The sequence below is a fragment of the Chiloscyllium plagiosum genome, unplaced genomic scaffold, assembly GCF_037043375.1.
Source record: "Chiloscyllium plagiosum isolate Xiang-an unplaced genomic scaffold, Cpla_swu_hap1 HiC_scaffold_29, whole genome shotgun sequence".
Taxonomy (NCBI): domain Eukaryota; kingdom Metazoa; phylum Chordata; class Chondrichthyes; order Orectolobiformes; family Hemiscylliidae; genus Chiloscyllium; species Chiloscyllium plagiosum.
Genome location: NW_028270167.1, coordinates 53,708,519 through 53,715,835, shown reverse-complemented (window position 1 = coordinate 53,715,835; position 7,317 = coordinate 53,708,519). Strand labels below are relative to the sequence as shown.

General features: G+C 43.8%; 2 non-coding genes across 2 annotated transcripts; both read left to right on the top strand.

Moving 5' to 3' along the window:
- The first annotated feature begins 5,431 nt into the window (after nucleotides 1-5,431).
- trnar-ucg (transfer RNA arginine (anticodon UCG)) lies at nucleotides 5,432-5,504 on the top strand. Its single transcript has one exon. It is a non-coding gene; the product is annotated as a tRNA-Arg (tRNA).
- Nucleotides 5,505-6,941: 1,437 nt separating this feature from the next.
- Nucleotides 6,942-7,023, top strand: trnas-aga (transfer RNA serine (anticodon AGA)). The gene has a single exon. It is a non-coding gene; the product is annotated as a tRNA-Ser (tRNA).
- The last annotated feature ends 294 nt before the right edge of the window (nucleotides 7,024-7,317 follow it).

Sequence of the window (7,317 nt, the reverse complement as noted above, 5' to 3'; positions counted from 1 at the left end):
CTTTACAAGGATTTGCAAGGTTTGCACTGCTTGGACGTGAGAACGAAACTGAATAGGCTTCGTCAGATTCTCAGGAGCTTCAGGGCTTAGATATGGCCTCACAGAAGCTTATAAAATCATGAGGAAGACAGACAAAGTAAATAGTCAGGGAGCACTTTTTCACAAGACACGCGAGTTCAAATCTACATAGCAAACATTTAATGTGAGAGAGGAAAAATTTAAAAGGGAAGTGAGGGACACATGTTTTTCACACAACACTTTTCTGTGTGTGGAATGAATTGCCACATTTAGTGGTAGAGTCTGGTGCACTCACATTTCAAAGGCATCTGAATGGGTGTATAGACAGGAAGACCTCGGAGAGATAAGGCACAAATATTGGCAGATATGTATGGATTACTTTCGGTTATCTATTTAGCAAGGGCAAGTTGGATCGCGGGATTTGTTTCCATGCTCGACAACTCAGATGCTCCAGCCACCGGCAACGGTTTGAATACACCATTTGCAAAAAAAAAAACGCATGATGCTTGTTACTCAGTCAGCGAGTTTGGCTATTTTGTTTGGAGGGTGGATGGGCCCAACCGATCCAGAGATAAAGGTTTTCCGGATATTTGCTGCCAATGACCATTCTTCTTGACACTTTCCCAAGTTCGCCATCAAAGATTTTGGCTAAAGAAAAATACCTCACATATCGCATTACCCACTTTCCTCTCCAGCGAATCCAAAACCTGACAGCTCTTAACATGGAATAGAATCAGAACTGAAAAGGCAGTATCATGATCAGACACACCTTAAGTGCTTAAGTGCTGTCTGTGATGCACTGTGAGTCGTCTCTGACATGAACCGCTCGCACAAGTAACAGCGAGGCAATTCCAAACCTACTGGAGATTTAGTTTATTGCCAAGTCCCAGAAAGTGCTCAAGTATCATAAAACAAAACAGAACAACAATGAACCAATAAAAGTGAACATTTCCAATTGTATCCGTGATTAAATTAGGCCATCAATGCCCCGGTGATCACCTTTCTCCCTCGCCAGGACAGTAATGAAGGAAATGAAAGTATAGCAACGTTTCACATCGCGATTGCCCACCTTTTCACCACAGCATCAAATAACAGCGAACAGATTCAATGCAGGATCTTCTTTCGAAATAACGGTGAAGTAACTATGTCCATTCACTTTCAGAGTAAACGGGGAACAACACAAGTTGTCTGGAAAATGAATAACCAACATAGACTACTTGGGTTACAGATTCTACTGATGCACTGACTTTCATATGAAAAGGTACCTTGGGTGATTGCCCTACACCCAGAAATCTTCTGGCTGCCTTCTGTTTGCCCTGTCACATTAACCTTGTGCTGCTCTAATCGAATTTGCAGTTCTTGCCATTTGTCCGTATTGCTACTAGGGATAGCTGGTCGTGGCAACTCGTGACTGCCACACAAATTATTTGCCAAAATTGGATTGTCCCGCAACGTGATTCGCAGTGCACGAACTTCACAACGAGGATATGTCACGCGGCAAGTTAAAAAGCACGCTTCCATTTATTAAAGTCAATTTCTGGGAACTGACAACCAGATTCCTCCTTACACTCGGAATTATGACAACACATAAACCAACAGCCTCTCTCAGAGACAAGCGACCAATGCCATTCTTGTGCTGGACAAACGTAGTTGACAAGATTGCATGCAGGGACTGCACAGAAAACTATAGAGGAGAAGCAGACAGACGACCATCGAGCTGCATTCATGCAGTTCTGTTACCCTGTAAACCCCATGTACAGCTGTTCCTTGTGGGTACACACAGGGCACTGAGTGTCTCTGACTCGGGGACTTGGGACTCGGATTATATGACCGTCTGCAGCACTGGTTACTTCCTTGCGTGAGGTAACTCCCGATGGAACATATGTAAAACACGATAGCTGATTGAGTAAAACGTCCAAAATAGTACCCAAGAGACGTATTTCTGTTGTGTTTCTGGTCCTGTTCCTGACATGACATCCAGCATTGTACTTATTGTGTGCTTCCTGACGGTTCGGTGCATGCTTCCGTGATCGCATTGTGTGCAGTAATCTGCGTTTTAGCTGCAATTACGTGCGTTTGAAACCCAGGACCACCTGCCTCTATTCTGTTTTCTTCTTCACATGCGCAATTGCAACACAGTAAACGATCAATTAATATTGGAAAATGACATACACAGGCGTGTGAAAAGCCCAGTTTCCGTGGCAATTATGCAATGGTTAGAGATTACATTGATTCAGGAGATAAGGATGGAAAATGTGTTTGGGTACAGATGAGGAAAGAGGAAACCAACCGGTGTAGCTTACAAGAACACTAACAGTAACCACAGTGTAAAAAAAAAACGTACAGGAAAAATACCACCTGTGAATGCTAAAAGAAGGCAAGAATTATGGGAGACATTTATTTCCCATCTTCCACTCCCGTTTGAATTGTAAAGAAACTTTGAAGAAAAACAATCGAAAAGTCATATATGCAACATCGAACAACGTGCGTCATACCTTGGCCATTGATTACCGTAGATTAGAATACTTACAACATGGAAACAGGTCCTTCGGTCCAGCAACTCCACACCGAACCGTCCCAGCCCAAATGCATTCCTCTCCATTCACTCCGTCAATTTAGCACGGCCATTTCACCTAACCGGTACATTTTTCAACTATGGGAGAAAACCAGAGCAAGTTCACGCAGCCACGGGGAGAATGTGCAAACTCCACACATTCAGTTGCATGAGGCGGGAATTGACCCTGACTCTGTGGCATTGTGAAACAGCAGCGCTCACGATGGTGTCAGCGTTAGATGGGACTTAGTTGCCGTCTTTTATTGGGAAAAATCTCTTAAATTGTGAGCATCTGGAAAGACCAGCTCCTTCGCCAGAAAAAGAAACGAATATGTCACTAACCTTGGATTGTTTCATGTCCAAGAAAACTCAGAGCAATACCTCTCTTGATAAGCTCTGCTGATCATGTTTGCAAAGAGATCTAGCAAATTGCCAAAGTGGGATTGTCCTTTCAATCAATAATTTTGACTCAGCTTGGCTGCAAATATCTTTTCCTAACTTTTTCTTCCTTTACGTTGGTGTCTCGCACCTTACAATTCACAGCAGAGGTGGGAGAGGAGAATGGAAGAATTTAGCTCATCAAGTCAACGGCAGCTTTCAATGAGATTACGGCTGATTTGATCAATGCTCAACACACCGAAGCTGTCTGTAGTCATGGTCGAGTGGTTAAGGCGATGGATTAGAAATGCATTGGGGTTTCCCCACGTATGTTCAAATCGTGCTGACTACGTTATGAATGCTTTCCTGCTGGTACAATTTTCGCTCAAAGTTCAGAAAAACTATTTTGTGAACCAGGCCGGTAATTTGATTAGACTTGGGAAACTCGAGTTCTTCATCAGAAATGTTCCATATTTAAAACATTATCTCTGTTTCTCTTTCCAGATACACTGCTCGACACATCGGGTTTCTGCAGTTGTTATTGAACGTCCTGAGCAGAAGTGATGCTTTTCATTAGATTCCTTTCCTTCCTGTCCACTGTTCTCTGACTCGGGTCAGTGGCAACACTTCCTCCTGCTCGTCAAAGTGCTCATTCCCCACCGCTCCCTCTCCCATCATTAGAAACAACCGCAGGAAATCGCCACTTAACCATCTTTGTTCCAAAGTGAAACTCATTAGCCTCGGGAAACTCGCCACCAAACGGGACTTCTCATCCCTGAACATGGTGCAAGCCAGAGGATTGTGAAGAGATACTGTGAAAATATTGTCAGTTGGCAGTTGACAAAATGTTTAGGAAGCAAACCATATAACTTAGGCTCCAGCTTTGTAAATCTTGAGAAACTCTTTGGGAAATGGAATCAGAGGAGAATGAAGAAGTGTGAACTGTCGGACCGAGTAGAGGACGGGACATTGACTCTGATGTTCTCGGGACAGGAACTGATCTGAGACATTGAAATCATTCTCGCTCACGTACGTGAGGAATGCAAACTTCATCTGGACTCTGGGACAATGAAAAACTCAGAACACTCAAGACAATATCCAAATATTTACTGGGATCACTACAGTAAGAGTACTATAGATGAGTCATTATTTACCCAGTGTGTGCAGGAGGGCTTCCTGACACAGTACGTACACATGCCTTCAAGGGACGAAGCCACTTTCGATTTAGTACTGGGTAACGAGCCTGGCCAGGTTTTAGATTCGGAAGTAGGTGAGCACTTTGGAGACAGCGATCACAATTCTCTCAGGTTTACTTTCGTGATTGAAAGGGATAGGTGTACTCCACGGAGCAAGAGTTTCAGCTGGTGGAAGGGAAATTACGATGCAATGAGGTAAGATTTAGGAAGCGTAGAATGGGGTAGGAAACTGCAGGGAGTGAGCACATTAAAATGTGGAGCTTATTCAAGGAAAAGCTCCTGTGTCTCCTAGATAAGTATGTACCTGTCAGGCAGGGAGGAAGATATAGAACGCGTGAGCCGTGGTTTACTAAGGAAGTGGAATCCCTGGTCAAGAAGAACAAGAAGTCTTATGTTAGGACAAAACGTGAAAACTCAGTTAGAGCTCTAGAGGGTTCCAACGATATCAGGAGAGACCGAAAAAGAGAGCTGAGAAGAGCCAGGAGGAGACATGAGAAGTTGTTGGCAGATAGGATCAGGGTTAACCCTAAGGCTTTCCATAGGTATGTCAGGAATAAAAGAATGACGAGAGTTAAATTTGTGACAATCAAGGATAATAGTGGGAAGTTGTGTGTGGAGTCAGAGGAGATAGGGGAAGCACTAAATAAATATTTTTCGACAGTGTTCGCTATAGAAAATGAAAATGTTGGTGAGGAAGATACAGAGCTACTTGCGTCTAGACGAGAAGAGATTGAGGTTCACAAGAAAGAGATATTAGAAATACTGCAGAGTGTGAAAATAGATAAGTCAGCTGGGCCGGATGGGAGCGATCTGATTTTGTTTAGCAAATGCACTGCAGGAAGGTACAAATCAAGCTGATGCTTACAACGGCTCGTTTTGAGCCGCTAATTTCAGTGAAGTGGCAGCGCCAATAAAAGGCGTCACGCACCTCGTCTAATTCCACATCCTGAGCTCGAAATGACCAGAGGTTTCTCGCTGAGTTTCTGCAGGGTCTTGTTTGGACGACACCATGACACTTTTTCACTGGAATGGATCATGAAATCGCGTCGTGACTATGAATAAAACGATGGAAACGTCCAGCCGAGAAGGGGGCGACACTGAAGCGGGCAACTGAGGACAAATGTTTCTCCTTTGCCAGTGAAAAGCACTGCTTCACAAATTGGAAACTTCGAAGTGAAGCAATGTTGGTGATTATCTTCGGTGCTTGTTCACCTTTTTAATTCTGATTCCGTGAAAGCCCATGGCATTACATATCGACATTCTGCCAAGCGCAGGCTTGTCTCTTGGGCCAGTGGCGTAATGGATAACGCGTCTGACTTCGGATCAGAAGACTGTAGGTTCGAGTCCTACCTGGCTCGAGGGCGGATGTTTCGCTTTAACCGTGGTATATGTTGACGCTTCCCTGTATAGTTCTCTCGGGACATCTCCTCTGTGCTTCCGCATGTAAAGCTTGCATTTGTCCTATTGTCCATTTCAAATTCCAGCTCTCCACAACGGACACCTCCGTCAGTTTGGCGGTATCTTATGGTGTGTCTCCCTCTGTGGGTGAAAATGAGCATGAATTCCTCAAAAGAGTTACAATTCGTTGTACTTCTGTCCCATTATTGTGCAATGTAAGAACATAGGATAACCTCATTGACATTTGACCTGGAAACATTAGAACACACGAGGCTTTGGGCCAAAGTTCGAAACTGCGACTGGAATACATGGCTCTCTGATTAGCCGCAATGCACACGGGCGGAATGGCCTTTTCCCACTTTGTAAATCTTCGAAGACAATTTGAAAAAAATCTGCAACGAAAATGTTCAGACAGGGTGTTTTATTTACACCAAATACGATAGTATCTATCGCCTTGTCTTGTTATTTACTTGTGAGGATTCGGTACTCTCAGCACCGTGGCCCGGATCGTATTCCCGCTCATGGAATGGTTGTATTGTTCAGCAAACATATCGGTGTACCAGTACTTCTGCCGATTTTCCGATGCTGGCAGGTCATTGGTTTTGTCCAAAACATTATGAAGGTTAACATAAAACAAATAGCTGCAGGTGCTGGAAATCTGAGCCAAAAACGAAAATTGTTTGTGCAGCGGAGCATGACTGGCAACAGAAACGTCGACTCTCCTGCTCCTCGGATGCAGCCTGACCTGCTGTGCTTTTCCAGCATCACTCTGATCTAAAGTCAGGTTTCCAGCATCTGCAGTCCTCACTTTTGCCTAGTTCCTTCAGTGTCGCTGGTTCCCAATTCAAGAAGTCCATCTCTATCGGTTTCATGTTTGTACCTCCGTGCTGAGGAGTTGAAGAGTGAAGAAAAGTAACTCACCTCCTCCATCTCTGGGGTAATTAGGGACTGAAAATGAATCGTGTCACATTGAAATATATCTACATGCGAATTAATCTCTGTCTTTTATTGGGAAACATCTCTTTCATTGTAATCATCAGGAAAGATCATTTCGTTCGCCAGAAAAATAAATGAATATGTCACTAACCTTTGTTTGCTTCAGGTCCGAGAATACTCAGATCAATAGCTCCCTTGCTTACTTCTGCTGGTCATGTTCGCAAAGAGATATGGCAAATTGCCAAGTGTGATTTTCCTTTCAATAAATAATTTTGACTCAGTTTGCCTGCAAATATCTGTTCCTACCTTTGTGCTTTTCTTCTTTTACATTGGTGTCTCGCAGCTTACAAATGACAGCAAAGGCATGAAAGGAGATGGGAGCATTTCGCTCATCAAGTCAACGGTAGCTTTCAATGAGATCACGGCTGATTTGGTCAATGCTCAACGCACCTGCGCCGTCTGTAGTCATGGCCGAGTGGTTAAGGCGATGGATTAGAAATCCATTGGGGTTTCCCCACGTAGATTCGAATCCTGCTGACTACGTTATGAATGCTTTCCTGCTGGTACACTTTTCGCTCAAAGTTCAGAAAAACTATTTTGTGAACCAGGCCGGTAATTTGATTAGACTTGGGAAACTCGAGTTCTTCATCAGAAATGTTCCATATTTAAAACATTATCTCTGTTTCTCTTTCCAGATACACTGCTCGACACATCGGGTTTCTGCAGCTGTTATTGAACATCCTGAGCAGAAGTGCTGCTTTTCATAAGATTCCTTTCATCCCTGTCCACTGTTCTCTGACTCGGGTCAGTGGCAACACTTCCTCCTGCTCGTCAAAG